The 17492-nt window shown below is 44.0% G+C and overlaps 2 protein-coding genes across 10 annotated transcripts in view; one reads left to right on the plus strand and one right to left on the minus strand.

The window, feature by feature from the left end:
• COMMD1 (copper metabolism domain containing 1) overlaps window positions 1-17492 on the minus strand; it is a 960866-nt gene that overhangs the window by 716328 nt on the left and 227046 nt on the right. The window lies entirely within an intron of this gene.
• Window positions 1-17492, plus strand: part of USP34 (ubiquitin specific peptidase 34) — a 287921-nt gene that overhangs the window by 31741 nt on the left and 238688 nt on the right. The gene's annotated exons all lie outside the window — the stretch shown is intronic.

Here is a 17492-nt window from a genome sequence, read left to right on the forward strand (position 1 = left end):
TACAGTGAGCGATGATCACAAGTACACTCTAGCCTGGGCCACAGAGTGAGACTCTGACTCAAAAAAAAAAAAATTCTTTTTTTTTGAGGCGGAGTCTCACTCAGTGGCCCAGGCTGGAGTGCGGTCTTGTGATCTTAGCTCACTGCAAGCTCTGCCTCCCAGATTCACGCCATTCTCCTGCCTCAGCCTCCCGAGTAGCTGGGACTGCAGGCACCTGCCACCACGCCTGGCTAATTTTTTGTATTTTTAGTAGAGATAGGATTTCACCATGTTAGCCAGGATGGTCTCCATTTCCTGACCTCGTGATCCGCCCGTCTCAGCCTCCCATAGTGCTGGGATTACAGGTGTGAGCCACCGCACCTGAAAAAAATTTTTTTTAAGTTAAAAAAGTAGGCCACGTGTGGTGGCTCACACCTGTAATCCCAGCACTTTGGGAGGCCAAAGCAGGCGGATGGCGAAACTCCGTCTCTACTAAAATACAAAAATTAGCTGGACATGGTGGCGGGCGCCTTTAATCCCAGCTACTTGGGAGGCTGAGGCAGGAGAATGGCTTGAACCCAGGAGGAAGAGGAGGTTGCAGTGAGCAGAGATTGCGCCACTGTACTCCAGCCTGGACAAGAGCAAAACTCCATCTCAGAAAAAAAAAAAATGGAAAAAAATTAAAGGGAACTTTTTCAAGAAAAATGGAGGGGAAAGGGCTTGAACAGGAATTCCCTCTGCAGCAGAGCAAGTTCCTTCCATGGAGGAACAAGAAGCTGCAATCACTGTTTGCAGCTGGGCACAGCTGCCATGACATTTCAAACAGCCGCCATTGACCTGTTTCCTCCTGATGTCCTGTCTAGGCACATCCTCCAGCAGGGCCACCAGGGAGGCAGGGATGGCACCCTTGCAACTTCGCTTTGACCTCAAGGAATTTGAGAAATTGAGGCGTGGGATGGCAGAGTGGTGGTGTTTGGAGGCCAGGAGGGAGAGGCTGATGCCCGCAACCCTGCAAGACTCAAGGAGCCCACCCTGATGCCCTAGATGAGTGCTGGGAAGGGACGGCCATGCTGCTGGCTTCCTGTGCAGCACTCAGGCGCCTCAGTGAGCCCTCAGAACCCGGGAGGAGGAGGTTGCAAAGCAACAGCCTGATGCCCAGGGCCTTGCAGCTTGTCTTGGGGAGCCCATACTGTCCCTCCTGGGGTCCCTGCACTAGGCTAGGATGCCCCTGTCCTCCCACAGCCTCTGCTCCCTGTACCCTGTTGGCCCAGCAGCAGTCACTGTCCTAATGGCACAGGGCAGCAATCCACAGAATCCACACCCAGACACCTCTCTGGGCCACGCATCATGAGGTCTTCACCCAGTTGTGTATGACCCTCATAGTGACAGGGTATGGCTGAGAAGGTCTCCAGGCCCACCCTCTGCCCGTAGCCTCCAGCGTCCGTGCGGTGAGACACACATGCAAGGGTCACAGGTCAGCAAGTCTGTTCTCTCAGACTCAGAAACATGCCAAGGTCAGGTGTGGGCCACTTGTGCTCCATGGGGGCTGCCATGCTGCCTTCTTGGAGCACCCAGGTGTCCCCCTCAGATACTGTAACCTGAGTACCCAGAGCTGCTTGTGGTGAAGGCTGACTGCGGGTGCTCACTGACCACCTGCTCAGCACATGGCTGGATGGTGCTGGGCACTGGGCCTTCCAAGAAACAGAAACGGCCCCTTCCCTTCCAGTGCTCACATACAGCAGGGGAGACAGGATGGCTGGACAGGATGGTGCCACGTGTGAGTGCTGCAGGCAGATCTCCATGGAGGGAGCCAGGGACTGGCTGGAGGGGTGACATCAGAGCTGTGCACATACCTGAGCATTCTTGCTAGCACAAGGCATGAGGGTCAAGTAGCTCTACACAGCTGAGGCACAGCAGGAGGAGGGGGCACATAACCTAGCTAATTTTTTGTAGAGACATGGTTTTACCATGTTACCCAGGCTGGTTTCGAACTCCTGAGCTCAAGTAATCGTCCCAGCTCAGCCTCCCAAATTGTTGGGATTACAGGCGTGAGCCACCATGTCCAGCTGTTTTTAGGTCTTTCACTGCCTTTGTTAAATTTATTCCTATTTGACTTTTTTCCTAGCTATTGTAAATGAAATTGCCTTCTTGATTTCTTTTCAGATAGTGTATTGTTTGTATATGGAAACATCACTGATTTTTAAAAAATAGTAATTTTGTATCCTACAGCTTTACTGAATTTATTAGCTCGCAGTTGTTTGTTTTTAGTGGAGCATAGGTTTTACTATATATAAGGTCATGTCATCTGCAACTGTAAACACAGGGACAGTTTGACTTCTTCTTTTCCAGTTTGGATGCCCAGAACTACTTTGTCTTGCTCTGGCTGGGACTTCCAGTAGTATGTTGGGTAAGAGTGGTAGGGGTACGCATCCTTGTCTAGGTTCAGTTACTGGAGGAAAAGCTTTTATCTTTCTCTCATTGAGTAAGATGATAGCTGTGGTTTTGTCATATATGGCCTTTATTATGTTGGTATACTTTCCTTTTATACCTAATTTATTGAGAGTTTTTTTTTTTGTTGTTGTTGTTGTTTTTTGTTTTTTTGGAGATGGAGTCTCACTCTTGTCGCCCAGGCTGGAGTGCAGTGGTGTGATCTTGGCTCACTGCAACCTCTGCCTCCCAGATTCAAGCAGTTCTTCTGCTTCAACCTCCTGAGTAGCTAGGATTACAGCGCCCGGCTAATTTTTGTAGTTTTGGTAGAGATGGGATTTTACCATGCTGGCCAGGCTGGTCTCGAACTCCTGACCTTGTGATCTGCCCGCCTCAACCTGCCAAAGTGCTGGGATTACAGGTGTGAGCCGCTGCGCCCGGCAGGTAGTTTCTTGTCGGTTCAATCTTAGTAGATTGTATGTGTTCAGGAATTTGTTCCTTTCCTCTAGGTTTTTAAATTTATTGCTGTGTAGTTGGTCAGCAGTCTCTAATGATCCTTTGTACTTCTGTGGTATCCGTAATGATGTTTCCTTTTTTGTTTCTGATTTCCTTTATTTGGGTCTTGTCTCTTTTTTTCTTTATTCTAGCTAAAGGTTTGTTGATTTTGTTTATCTTTTTAGATGACCTGCTTTTTTTCTGATCTTTGATCTTCTGTCGTTTGTTTTAGTCTCAATTTTTATTTCAACTCTGATCTTGTCTTTCCTTCTACTAATTTTGGGTTTGTTCTTTTTGGTTCCTTGAAATGCATCATTGGTTGTTTGAAATGTTTCCAGGTTCTTGGCATAGGCATTTATTGCTAAAAACTTCCCTCTTAGCAATGCACTGCTTTTGCTGTATCCCACAGGCTTTGGTGTGTTGTGTTTCCGTTTTCATTTGTTTCAAGACATTTTTATTTCCATCTTAATTTCTTCATTGACCCAGTGGTCATTCAGGAGCATGTTGTTTAATTTCCATGTATTTGTATAGTTTCCAGCGTTTCTCTTGTATTGATTTCTATTTTTATTCCATTGTGGTCTAAGAAGATAGTTGACATGATTTTTTCAGTTATTTTAAAATTTGGTTGAGACTTGTTTTATGTCCTAAAATATGGTCAGTTCTGGAGAATGTTTCATTTGCTGCTATAAGAGTGTGTATTCTGCTGCTATTAGGTGAAGTGTTCTCTAAATATCTGTTGGTCTCATTTGGTCTATGATGCAGTTGAAAACTGTTTGTTTATATTGTCTAGATGATCTGTCCAATGCTGTTGAAGTCCCCAACTATTGGGGTCTGTCTCTCTCTCGTTAGATCTAATAATTATGTTGTATATCTGGGTCCTCTGGTGTTGGTTGCGTATGCATTTACAATTCTTATATCCCCTTACTGAATTGATCCCTTTATTATAGTGTCCTTCTTTGTCTCATTTTACAACTTTTGACTTGAAGTCTGTTTTGTCTGATATATGTAAAGCTACTCCAGCTCACTTTTGGTTTCTGTTTACATGGAATGTCTTTTTCTGTCCTTTCACTTTTAGTCTGTGTGTGACTTTATTTTGTTGGGACAGAGTTTTGTTCTGTTGCACAGGCTGGCCCAATCTTGACTCACTGCAACCTCTTCCTCCCAGGTTCAAGCAATTCTCGTACCTCCCAAGGTACGAGTAGCTGAATCAGCTACTCAGATTCCCAAGTAGCTGAGATTACAGGCATGATTCACTGCGCCCAGCCAATTTTTTTGTATTTTTAGTACAGACGGGGTTTTGTCATATTGGCCAGGCTCTGTGGGTGACTTTAAAGATGATGTTAGTATCTTGTTGACAGCATATTGTTGAATTTTTTGTTGTTGTTATTCTGTCTATAACTTCTATTTTTTATTTTTTTGAGATGGAGTCTCACTTTGTCACCCAACCTGGAGTGCAGTAGAGTGATCTTGGTTTACTGCAACCTCCGCCTCCCAGGTTCAAGCGATTCTCCTGCCTCAGCCTCCCTAGTGGCTGGGATTACAGGTGCATGCCACCGTGTCTGGCTAATTTTTGTATTTTAGTAGAGACGAGGTTTTACATATTGGCCAGGCTGGTCTCGAACTCCTGACCTCAAGTGATCTGCCCGTTGTGGACTCCCAAAGTGCTGGGATTACAGGCATGAGGCACCGTGCATGGCCAATGTATAACTTTTAAATGGAGAAATTTAAATCATTTATGCTCAAGGGTATTATTTATAGGTGAGGACTTACTCCTGCCGTTTTATTGTTTTCTAGTTATTACATTATGTATCCTTTGTTCCTTGCTTGTTCTTCCAGATGTGAAATTCTTGAGCATTTCTTATAAGGCAATCTACTGATGACGTATTGCCTCAGTTTTTCCTTGTTGGTGAAGGTTTATTTCTCTTGCGTTTCTGCAGGACAGCTTTGCTGGGTATGATCTTGATTTGCTGGGTTTTTTTTGTTTTTCTTTTAGTACTTTGAATCTGTTAGTCCCATTCATTCCTTGCCTGAAAGGATTATACTGAAGAATCTGTTAGTCTAAAGGAGATACTTTTACGTGAGACTTGATGCTTTTCTTTTGCTGCTTTTAGAGTTCTTTTTTTTTGTTGTTTGCTTTTTTGAAACAAAGTCTCAGTCTGTTGCCCAGGCTAGGTAGAGTACAGTGGCACAATTAAAGCTCATTGCAGCCTTGACTTCCTGGGCTCAGGTGATTTGCCCACCTCAGCCTCCTGAGTAGCTGGGACTATAAGCATGCACCACCAAGCCCCGCTAATTTTTATATTTTTTGTAGAGATGGGGTCTCACCACATTGCCCAGGCTGGTTTTGAACTCCTAGCTTTAAGCAATCCTTCTGCCTTGGCCTCCCAAAGTGCTGAGATTATACGTGTGAGATGCTGTGCCTGGCCTCTCTGTTGAATTTCTCGTTAAACTCATGAATTATTTTCCTTATTTCATTAAAGTTCTTACCTGTATTCTCTTGTACCTCCTGAGTTTCCTTAAGATTGTTATTTTGAGTTCTTTTTCTGTCATTTTGTATATTTCTTTATGATTGGGGTCTATTACTGGAAAATTACTGGTTTCCTTTGAAGATGTCATGTTTCTTTTTTCTCTGTTGATTTCTACATTGTTTCTACACATTGTTGGAAACGTCCCCCCTTCCAATTTTATGGAGTAAATGTTATAGGGAAAGACTTAATTTATATTAGTGGATCTTGGATCAGTGAAGTGTGTTGACCTTGGTTCTATGTGGACACAGTAATGTAGTCTCCATGTAGTTTCTTCATCTGTAATCTGTACTAGTGACATTTGAGAGTTTCTTAGCAGCCTAGGATGAGGGAGTGTGTGATGACTGTAGTGCAGCTTTGCCAGGGGGGTTGGCTCATTGGGCTGTTCTCAAATCAGGGACACATGTATGCATATGGTGAGTTGGCCAACTTGGGGTCTGGCTTGCTGGGGTTGAGGCCACAGGACTGTTACTCTGGCCAGGAGCACAGGCATGTGGTTGCTCAGTTGGCTTGATGTTGTGCCTGCCAGGAGTGGCCCATGGTGTGGTTTCTCAGGTCTGGGACACAGGTGCACAACTGTTCAGCCAGCCTGAGTGTAACTGCCAGGGGTTGCCCATTGGGCTGTTTCTTTGGACTGGGATGTGGACTCTTGGCTGCCTGGTTAGCCTGGGGGGATGCCCATCGGGGCGACCTGCGGTAATGTGTCTGAGGCTGTTATTGGGGGCGCAGGGTCATTGGGGAGGCCAGAGGGATGTCTACATGGGTCAGAGGTGCTAGGAGCCTTTTTCTTAGGCACTGAGTAAGGGTGCATGGCTGCTTCATTAACGTTGGGGTGTATCACATGCTCTTTGGCTTGGGGGCCTCCCCTACTTTGGAGAGAGCTTATAGTGTCTTGGTTGGCTTATGGGCAGGTTTGTCCTGGATGGGACTGTCAGACTGTTCCTTTGGCTTGAAGTGTGGTCTGGTTGTGGGAGTTGGTTTTCCCTGCTGTGTGGTACCAAAGTTGCAGCTATAGTTGTAGCATTCATTCACATGTGTGGCCTTGGTGTAATGAAGATGGAGCTGAAGTGCTGCAGAGGTACAGTGGCTACTGGCCCCCAGAAAGGGTGCACTCCAGGTATGGCTCTGGTTTCAAGATGGTGTCACACTGCCACAGCTTGTTTCACTGGGGGTAGGTGGGGGTCAGGGAGCACATTCCTTGTGCTCCTGATTTGGGCAGTGCAGCTGTGTGGATTTCTAGCAGCTTTTTAAATTAGGCCCAGGGCTTGCAAGGACTGTGGGATTCTACTTTTTATTTTATTTATTTTTTTTGAGATGGAGTCTCACTCTGTTGCCCATGCTGGAGTGCAGTGGCGCGATCTTGGCTCAGTGCAACCTCTGCCTCCTGGGTTCAAGCAATTCTCCTGCCTCAGCCTCCTAAGTAGCTGGGATTACAGGCACCAACGACCACGCCTGGCTAATTTTTATATTTTTAGTAGAGATGGGGTTTTACCTTCTTCGCCAGGGTGGTCTTGAACTCATGACCTCAAGTGATCATCAGACTGCCTTGGCTTCTCGAAGTGCTGGGATTACAGGCATGAGCCACTGCACCTGGCCAGATTCGCCTCTTGTAAGGATTGTAGGTGTTTGTGGTGGTAATGGGAGTGCTGGTGAGGGATCTTCTGCTTGCCTTTTCCCTGCATCAGGAAGTTCCTGCTGACCGCAAGCAGATCCCATCTGGGCAAGGGGAGATGGGACTGCAGAGGCTGGATGCTTCCATACTGCCTTCCTGGACTTGGTCACCAACTGGTGTGTCTCCATTCCCCAACTGCACTCAGATGGTCTCTCTGACACGCCTGTCAGATCTTAGCTGTTTATTTGTTAACCTTTGTCCTTTCTTGTGTGTAGGATGAATGCCAGGTGTCTCTAGTCAGTCTCCCTGATTCTTTTTTAATATTCTTCATAACTTTGCTGAAATTCTTCAGCTTATCATCTAATATCTTGAATATATTACCTGTTATAACTAATACCTTAATCTTCTGTTTTAGTGTCTTATTTTCACCCTTGTTTCTGGCTATGTGGTGTGTGGTCTTGTTTTTCAGTTCTCTGGTCATTGTAGAAAATTTTAGATATCTAGAGTCATGTGCAGAAGTGGGAAAGTTTATGGGCAGTGAACACTTATGTACCCATCACCCAGTCAACATTTACCAACTCATGAGTAGTTTTTTTTTCACCTGTGCCTTACCGCTTTTCTCTCTCCCACCCACTGGATTAGTTTGAAGTAAATCCAGGTGTTACATATTTTCTGTATATATTTAAATATATTAAAATAACCATTTAACATTTTTAAATTTTATTTTTGAAGATGGGGTCTTGCTGTATTGCCCAGGCTGGCCTAGAACTCTTGAGCTCAAACAATCCTCTCACCTAAGCCTCCTGAATAGTTGGAACTAGAGACACACACACACACACACACCACTGTGCCCAGCTTTGTTTGTTTATGTATTTACGAGACAAGGTCTCACTCTGTTGCCTAGGCTGGAGTGCAGTGGCGTGATCTTGGCTCACTGCAGCCTTGACTTCCTGGGGCTCAAGCTGTCTGCCCACCTCAGCATCCCTATAGGTACGGGATACTACGCCCAGCTAATTTTTGTCTTTTTCTTTTTTTTGTAGAGATGGGGCTTTGTCATGTTGTCCCGGCTAGTCTTGAACGCCTGAATTCAAGCCATCTGCCCACCTTGGCAGCTCAAAGTGCTAGGATTACAAGAAAATGTTACCACATTCCATGTCTTTTTTTTTTTAATTGAAAAACGGTGGGGTCTCGCTACGTTGCCCAGGCTAGTCTCAAACATCTGGGCCCAAGCAAATCCTGCGTTGGCCTCCTAAAGTGCTGTGATTACAGGCGTGAGCTGCTACCCCTGGCCATGGCCTGTTTTTTGTTATTTTAAATTGACATGTAATTCTTATACATATTTATAGGGTACAGCATGCTATTTCAGTACCTTTATATGGTGTGTAATGATCAAACTGGGGTAATTACTGTTATCTCAAACATTTATCATTCTTTGTGTTGGGAACATTCAAAATTCTCTGCTATTTATTTATCTATTTTTTTTGAGATGGAGTCTTGCTCTTGTTGCCCAGGCTGGAGTGCAATGGTGCGATTTCAGCTCACTGCAACCTCCGCCTCCCAGGTTCCACTGAGTCTCCTGCCTCAGTCTCCCAAGTAGCTGGGATTACAGGTGCCCACCACCATGCCTGGCTAAGGTTTTGCATTTTTAGTAGAGATGAAGTTTCACCATGTTGGCCAGACTGGTCTCGAACTTCTAACCTCAGGTGTTCCACCTGCCTTGGCCTCCCAGAGTGCTGGGATTACAGGTGTGAGCCACCACGCCTGGCCTCTGCTAGCTATTTAAAAATATCAAATAAGTTATTAACTATAGTAATCCTAAAGCCAGGATTAGTGACTCGTATATAATCCCGGTGCTTTGGGTGGCTGAGGCAGAAGGACCACTTGAGGCCAGAAGTTAAAGACCAGTGTGGGCAGCACAGCAAGACTCTGTCTCTAAAAAAGTTTAATAATTAGTTGGATGTGGTGCAATGCGCCTGTAGTCTCAGCTATTTGGGAGGCTGAGGCAAGGGGATTGTTAGAGCCCAGGAGGTCCAGGCTGCAGTGACCTGATCTGTGATTGTGCCACTGCACTCCAGCCTGAGTGACAGCTAAATCTCTTCTCTAAACAAACAAAAACCTGATAAAGCTCCGAAGAACAACAACAACAAAAAGTCATCCTGCAGTACTATAAAACAGTACAGTGTATTCCTCCTGGCTAGGTATTATTCTCTGTTCATTAACCAGTCTTTCCCTACATTCCTCTTCTCTACCCTTTCTAGTGTCTAGTTGTGTAAATTAGTTTTCTTTTTGTTTTGTTTCATTTCTTTTCAATTTTTCTTTTTTTAAAGAGTAAGGGTCTTGTTGCCCAGGCTTCAGTGTAGGGGCGCACGATCATAGCTCACTATGAGCCTCAAACTCCTGGGCTCAAGTCATCCTCTCTTCTCAGCCTCCCAAGTAGCTGAGATTACAGGCTTGCACTACCATGCCCAGTTAATTATTTTATTTTTTGTAGTGAAGGGGTTGCCCAGGGTGGTCTTGAACTCCTGGCCTCAAGGGATCTCTTGCCTCGGTCTCCCAAAGAGTAATTTCTTAATATGAAATAGTTGGCATTCAAGTTCCCTTATATTCTCAGTTTTAAAAAATTCTAACTTTTCCTTCGCAATTTGAATCAAGATTCACATGAGACCTATTAGAAATGCTGATTTTAAAAAATTAAATCAACTAAATTGTTATCTAATTTACATACAATAAGGTTAGTCTGTTGTAAGGGTATGTTTTTATTCATTTTGACAAATGTATAGACTCATGTAAGAACCACCACAATCGAACGTTTCCATCACCCAATTATTCCTCATGCCTCTTTGTAATCAGCCCCACCACCAAGTCTGCATTGTTGTAACTGCTGATGTGCTTTGTCACATAAGCTTTATTTTTAAATTTATTTTATTATTACTGTTTTTTGAGGCAGTCTTCCTCTGCCACCCAGACTGGAGTGCAATGGCACGATCCTGGCTCATTGCAACCTCTACCTCCTGGGTTCAAGTGATTCTCCTGCCTCAGCCTCCCGAGTAGCTGGGATTACAGGCATGTACTAATGTGCCTGGCTAATTTTTGTATTTTTTTTGATGGAGTCTTGCTCTATCGCCCAGGCTGGAGTGCAGTGGCACGATCTCGGCTCACTGCAAGCTCCGCCTCCCGGGTTCATGCCATTCTCCTGCCTCAGCCTCCAGAGTAGCTGGGAATACAGGCGCTCGCCACCATGCCTAGCTAATATTTTGTATTTTTAGTAGAGACGGGGTTCACCATGTTAGCCAGGATGGTCTTGATCTCCTGACCTCGTAATCTACCCGCCTCGGCCCCCCAAATTGCTGGGATTACAGGCGTGAGCCACTGCGCCCAGCCTAATTTTTGTATTTTTACAAATACAAAATTTTAGTGGAGATGGGGTTTTACCATGTTGGCCAAACTGGTCTTGAACTCCTGACCTCAGGTGATCTGCCTGCCTCGGCCTCCCAAAGTGCTGGGATTACAGGCATGAGCCACTGTGCCCAGCTGGAAATAAACTTTATGTACTACTTACATCTGGTTGATACTCTTTTTACTTAGCATACGGTTAGATGTCATCCATGTTGCTTATTGGTGCATCAGTAGTCGGTTTCTTTTTATTGTTGAATAGAATTCCATATGTTGGCATATATACGATAACTTTTTTTGAGGTAGTCTTGCTCTGTTACCTGTCATATGTGGTGCCATTACGGCTCACTGCAGTCTTGACTGCTTGCTCTTAAGCAACCCATTCACCTCAACCTCCTGGATAGCTGGGACTACAGGCGCATGCTACCACAACCAGCTAATTTTAAAATTTGCTTTGTAGAGATAGTGTCTTATACCATTGCCCAGGCTGGTCTAGAACTCCTAGCCTTAAGCAGTCCTCCTGCCTTGGCCTCCCAAAGTGCATCCTTTTTATTTATTTATTTATTTATTTATTTTTAAACTCAATCCACTCTAATGGAAATTTGGTTTGTTTCTAGTGTGAGTAAAATTATTATTTTGTTTTGCTCTTTGTGTTTTGTTTGTTGGCTACCTGTCTGAACTAATTCTGTGAATTCTGGCTGCCCTGTAGTTCGTAGCCACTGATGTCTCTGTTGGTTATTATTACTGTTTTAATACATAATTCTTTTCTCTCTTTATTTTCAAGCCTCACTTCCTAGGAGTTACCTCTGAATTGGCATAGCATATTTTTTTCCTAAGTCTGTTTTAATTTCTAGGTTCCCCTCTTTCTGCCTTTTTATTTGTTACAGAAGCTGCTCATTCCATGGCTTATTTAGTGCATAAGATTTCCCATCTGGATTTTGCAGATTTTATCCTTGTGCAATTATTTAATATGCTTTGTCATTTCTATTTCCATACTTTTATTATTAGATCTAGAGGCTTGATCAGATTCAGGTTAAATTTCTTGGCAAGACTGTTTCATAGGTTGTGTTGTGTTCTTCCATGGGGTTGGAGTGTCACTTAATGTCATAGTTATGCTTGTTTTATAATGCAAGCAGCCATTGCCTAGGGCTTTTATTACATTAACAGTTACAAAACTAATCCTGTCACTTTTTTCTTTGATTAGGTGGACTATCTGTATCAGGAGAAACTTGCTTTTATTACCTGTTTCATTACTTTCATTTACTATGAGAGTCAGGATAAATGGCTGATTTTTCCCTTTGTTAACCAGTTTTCAGTGAGTGATTTAATATTTGCTTTTTTTTTTTTGAGAATCATTAGGAAATCATGTACTCAAAAATAACATTTTTGCCTTTATTCATTTAATATTTGGGAGGGTTTTTTCTTTTTTCTTTTGAGACAAAGTTTTGCTCTTGTTGCTCAGGCTGGAGTGCAGTGGCGTGATCACGGCTCACTGCAACCTCTGCTTCCTGGGTTCAAGCGATTCTTCTGCCTCAGCCTCCCAAGTAGCTGGGACTACAGGCACAGCACGTGCCGCCATGCCTGGCCAGTTTCTTTTGTATTCTTAGTAGAGACGGGGTTACACTGTGTTGGCCAGGCTGATCTCAAACTCGTGACCTCAGATGAGCCACTTGCCTCAGTCTCCCAAAGTGCTGGGATTACAGGCATCAGTCACTGCGCCTGGCCACCAAAAACTCTTTAGATTTGCCCTTTTGAGTCTATTTTCTAGATCCCGTAGGCATGCTTCATTTTTAGAAATTCCTTTTTCTTTTGTCTCCTCTGACTTGTGTGTTTTCAAATAGCCTGTGTTTGAACTCAGTAATTCTTACTTCTCTGTCATCAATTCTGCTGCAAAAGACTGATGCATTCTTTAGTATGCCAATTGCATTTTTCAGCTCCAGAATTTCTGCTGGAGTCTTTTTACATGTTTTAATCTTTGTTAAAGTTATCTGCTAGCATTCTGTATTCCTTCTGTGTTATCTTGAATTTCTTTGAGTTTGCTCAACACGGCTGTTTTGAATTCCCTGTCTGAAAGGTCACATATCTGTTTCTCCAGGATTGGTCCCTGAAGCCTTATTTAGTTTATTTGGTGAGGTTATGTTTTCCTGAATGGTGTTGATGCTAGTAGATGTTCTTGAGTATCTGGGTGTTGAAGAGTTAGGTATTTTTTGTAGGCTTCACTGTCTGGCCTTATTTGAAGCTGTTCTTGGGAAGGCTTTCTAGATATTTGAAAGAACTTGGGTATTGTGATCTAAGCTGTATCTGCTTTAGGGGTACCCCAAGCCCAGTAATTCTGTGGTTCTTGCAGACTCATACAGGTACCACCTTGATGGTCTTGGACAAGATCTGGGTAATTCTGTGGATTACCGGGCTGAGACTCTTGTTCTCTTTCCATACTTTCTCCCAAACACACAGTCTCTCTGTTATGAGCCACGTAAAGCTGGGGTTGGAGTGAGTGACACAAGCACCCCTGTGACCACCGTGACTGTGCTGGGTCAGTCTTGAAATTAGGGTTGTGCTGGGTCTTACCCAAGGCCTGCTGTAACTGCACTCTGGCTACCTCCCTTGTTTGCTCAAGGCCCTGGTGCTGTGCAGTCAGCAGTTGGCAAAGCCAGCCAGACCTGCATTCTTCCTTCAGGGCAGCAAGGTGTCTAGACCCCAGGTGGGTCCAGAGGTTTGTTGTCTCGGAGTTAAGGGACTAGAGCAATATTCTTGTATTGTGGCTGAGCTGGCATTCATACCACAAGACGAGGTACTTCTCACTCTTCCTTTTTCTAAAAGCAGAGGAACCTCACCTCATAGCCACCGCCACCCCCAGGCCACAAGGAGTACTGCCAGGCTATCACCGATGTTCCCCTAAGGCCCAGTGTTTCTGAAGTCAGCTTGTCGTGAATGCTCTGTCACCTGGGACTCACCCTTCAGGGCAGTGGGCTCCCCTGTGGCCCAGGGCAGGTCCAGAAATACCATTTGAGTCAGGTCTTAGAATTAGGGATACCCAATAATCCACTGGTGCTCTACCCCGCTGTGTTTGTGCTAGTACCTAAGCTGTAAGACAAAATCCCCTTTACTCTTTCCCTCTGCTTTTCTCAAGTAGGAGTTTTGCCCCATAGCCACCACTGCTGGTAATGTGCTGAATCTCACTGAAGGCATCAAGTCTCAGAGGCTTACCTGAGGCCTTCAGTGTAGTACTTGGATATCGCTACTGGTTATTCAGGGCCCAAGGGCTCTTCAGTTAGGTGATGAATGCTGTTAGGTCCTGTCTTCTGGCCCAGGGTGTGTGTAGAAATGTTTGGGAGCTAGGGCCCTGAATGGGGACCTCATGACTCTGAGCGGCGCCCTGTCTTGCTGTGGCTGAGCTGATATCCAAGGTGCAAGACAGAGGGAAGGCATCTTTCTTGGAGCCCTGAGCTGTGCAGCCTGTCTAGGAGAAGGGGTGATGGCCAGCACTCCATTGGCAGCCCCACCTGGTGTCTCAGTATGTCTCATTCCCTGCTTCCCATCCCCCTTCCCACCACCTCTACTGTTTTGGGGCCCAGTTCATTCATTACTGGGAATCGGATAAGAGTTGTAGTCCTTACGGCTTAGACTGCCGAAAAGTTTACTTGGAAACATGGAGTGCTGTAGCCCTCCGTGGTAAGGCTGATGGGAACTCAAGTTGGGACCCCTGGGATCGGCAATTGCCCTCTGCCTTAGGGTTGGTTTAAATGCTCCCTCCCTGGGTTCGTGTCACCTGACTTTGGTCTGGTTTTCCTTTCTGCTTTAACAGGACAGCACTGAGTTCAATGGCTTGCAATTGCTGCGTTCTCCCTCCCCCAGCACTGAGAGGCTCTAGGCACCAGGCCTTTGCTACTGGATGGGGGAACAGGAAGTGTGTGTAGTTGCTAATTGAGGTCTGTTGTTTCTCTGTGCGTTGCCTCTTTCAGTGATATGCAGTTAAAACCAGGTACTGTGAGTACTCACCTGATTTTTGTTTTTTATGAAGGTGTTTTTTCTGTGTAGATCTTAATTTGATATCTTTGTTGGTGGGGGCATGGGCATGATCAGTGGAGCCTTCTGTTCTTGCTCTGCCTCCCACCTGTTTTCAGTCTAAAAAATCAGTGGCAGCCAGGCGCAGTGGCTCACACCTGTAATCCCAGGAGGCTGAGGCGGGTGGATCACGAGGTCAGGGGTTTGAGACCAGCCTGGCCAACATGGTGAAACCCCGTCTCTACTAAAAATACAAAAATTAGCCTGGCATGGTGGTATGCACCTGTAATCCCAGCTACTCAGCAGGAGAATCACTTGAACCTGGGAGGTAGAGGTTGCAGTGAGTCTAGATCGCACCATTGCACTCTACCCTGGGGGATAGAGTGAGACTCCCTCTCAAAAAAAATTCAGTGGCTTCCATTAAACTGCAGTTTGGATTTCCCTAACTCCTTTAAAGAATAATTGCAAAAATTTTTAATTGTGGTAAAAAAGTATAGAACATAAAATTTAGGTTTTTTTTTTTTTTTTTTTTTTTTCAATAGAGAAGGGGTCTTGCCATGTTCAGGCTGATGTTGAATTTTTGGGCTCAAGCGATCCTCTTGCCTTGGCCTGCCAAAGTGTTGGGATTACAGACATGAACCAAAAATGTCTTTTCTTAATCATTTTTATGTATATCGTTGAGTAGTGTTAGAAATGTTAACATTCTTGGGCAACAAATCTCTAACTTTTTCATGTGACAAAACTGAAATCCATTTCTGGGCAACCATCCTTCTCCTTTGTTTCTGTGAATTTGGCTACTTTAAATACCTCATACCACTTGAATTGTACAAGTACAGTCATGCACCCAGTAATGATGTTTTGGTCAATGATGGACCTAGTGTAGGACAGTGGTCCTAAGGTTATAATACTGTATTTTTACTCTACATTTTCAATGCTTAAATGTGTTTAGATAAACAAATACTTACCATTGTGTTATAGTGGCCTAGAGTATTCATTACAGTTACATGCCATACAGGTTTGTAGCCTAGGAGCAATGGGATATTTGTACACCATATAGTAGAGGCATGTAGCGTAGTAGCCTATGTCATCTAGGTTTGTGTAAGTATAATCTGTGATTTTTGTGCAACTATGCAGTCACATGTTTTTCAGAATGTATCATTGTCTTTAATCATCAAGCAATGCATAACTGTTTATATCTTTTCATGCTGACTTATTTCACTTCGTTTAATGTCCTTAAGGTTCATCTGTATTGTACTGTATAACAGGATTTTCTTTTTAAGGATGAATGGTACTTCATTGTATGTACATACCACTTTTTGTTTATCCATTCATCCGTTGGTAGACGTTGGGGTTGCTTTGAACTCTTAGCTGTTGTAGATAATGCTGCTATGAACATAATGGTGCAAAGATCTCTTGGAGATGATGCTTTCAATTCATTTCAGTATATATGCTCACCAATGGGGTTGCTGGATCATATGGTAATTGTTTCTAATTTTTCAAGGAACTGTCCTACTGTTTTCCGCAGCAGCTGCAACATTTTATATTCCCAGCAAGAGTACACAATTGTTCCAGTTCCACATAACTTGTGAACACTTATTTTATTTATTTTTGTTTTTTAAGAGACAGTATTTTGCCCTGTCGCTCATGCTGGAGTGCAGTGGCATGATCATATCTCACTATAGTGTTGAACTCCTGGGCTTAAGCCATTCTCCCACCTTATCCTTAGTGTCCTGAGTAGCTAGAACTATAGGCGTGTGCCACCATGCCTGGCTAATTTTTTAAAAAATATATTTTTTTAGAGATGGTGCCTTGCTGTGTTGCCCGGGCTGGTCTTGAATTCCTGGCCTCAAGCAGTCTTCCTGCCTCGACCTACCAAAGCACTAGGATCGGAGGTGTGAGCTGCTGGGCCTCACTGGGGATTTTGATAGGGATTGCTTTTAATTCATAAATCAATTTAGGTAGTGTCGATATTTAACAATATAATGTCTTCCAACCCATGAATGTGGGATTTCTTTCCATTTATTTGCATCTTTTTTAATTCCTTTTAGCAACATTTTGTAGTTTTCAGTGTTAACAAGTCTTTTGCCTCCTTGTTCTTTTTTTTCTTTTTGATGCTGACTCAAATGTAATTTTAAAAATATTTCCTTTTTAAATTGTTCATTGTTAGTGTATTAGAAATGCATCTGACTTGTAATCCCAGCACTTTGGGAGACTGAGGTGGGTGGATTACTTATGATCAGGAGTTCGAAATCGGCCTGGCCATCATGGTGAAACCCCGTCTCTACAAAATACAAAAACTAGCCAGGCATGGTGGGGCGCCTGTAATCCCAGCTACTCAGGAGGCTGAGGCAGGTGAATCGCTTGAACCAGGGAGGCAGCGGTTGCAGTGAGCCAAGATTGTGTCACTGCACTCCAGCCTGGGCAAAAGAGTGAGACTGTCTCAAAAAACCAAAAATTTAAAAAGACAAAAGTGTATCTGCTTTTTGTGTTTTGAATTTGTATCCTGTAACTTTGTTGAATTCATTTATTAGTTTTTTGTTTGTCTTTGAGAGGAGGTCTCACTCTGTTACCCAGGTTGGAATGCTGAAATCCAAACTGCAGTTTAATGGGAGCCACTGATTTTTTTCGGCTCGCTGCAGCCTTAACCTTCCAGGTTCAAGTAATCCTTCCGCCTCAGCCTCCTGAGTAGCTGGGACCAGAGGTGTGCACCACCGTGCCTGGCTAATTGTTTATATTTTTGGTAGAGATGGGGTTTCACTATGCTGCTCAGGCTAGTCTTGACCTCCTAAGCTCAAACAATCTGCCCGCCTTGGCCTTCTAAAGTGCTAGGATTACAGGCTGTTAGTTCTAACAGTTCTTTTTGTGTAATCCTTAGGGTTTTCTGTTGGTTCGTGTTATCTGCGGACAGAGGTGACTTGAATTCTTTCCATTTTTTTCCCTCACTGAATTGCTCTGACTAGAATTTCCAATACTGTGTTGAATAGAAGTTATTAAAGTGGACACCTTATCTTGGTCCTGATCTTAGAGGAAGAGCTTTTGGGCTTTCACCATTGAGT

This window comes from Macaca thibetana, chromosome 13 (genome assembly GCF_024542745.1).
Source record: "Macaca thibetana thibetana isolate TM-01 chromosome 13, ASM2454274v1, whole genome shotgun sequence".
Lineage (NCBI taxonomy): Eukaryota > Metazoa > Chordata > Mammalia > Primates > Cercopithecidae > Macaca > Macaca thibetana.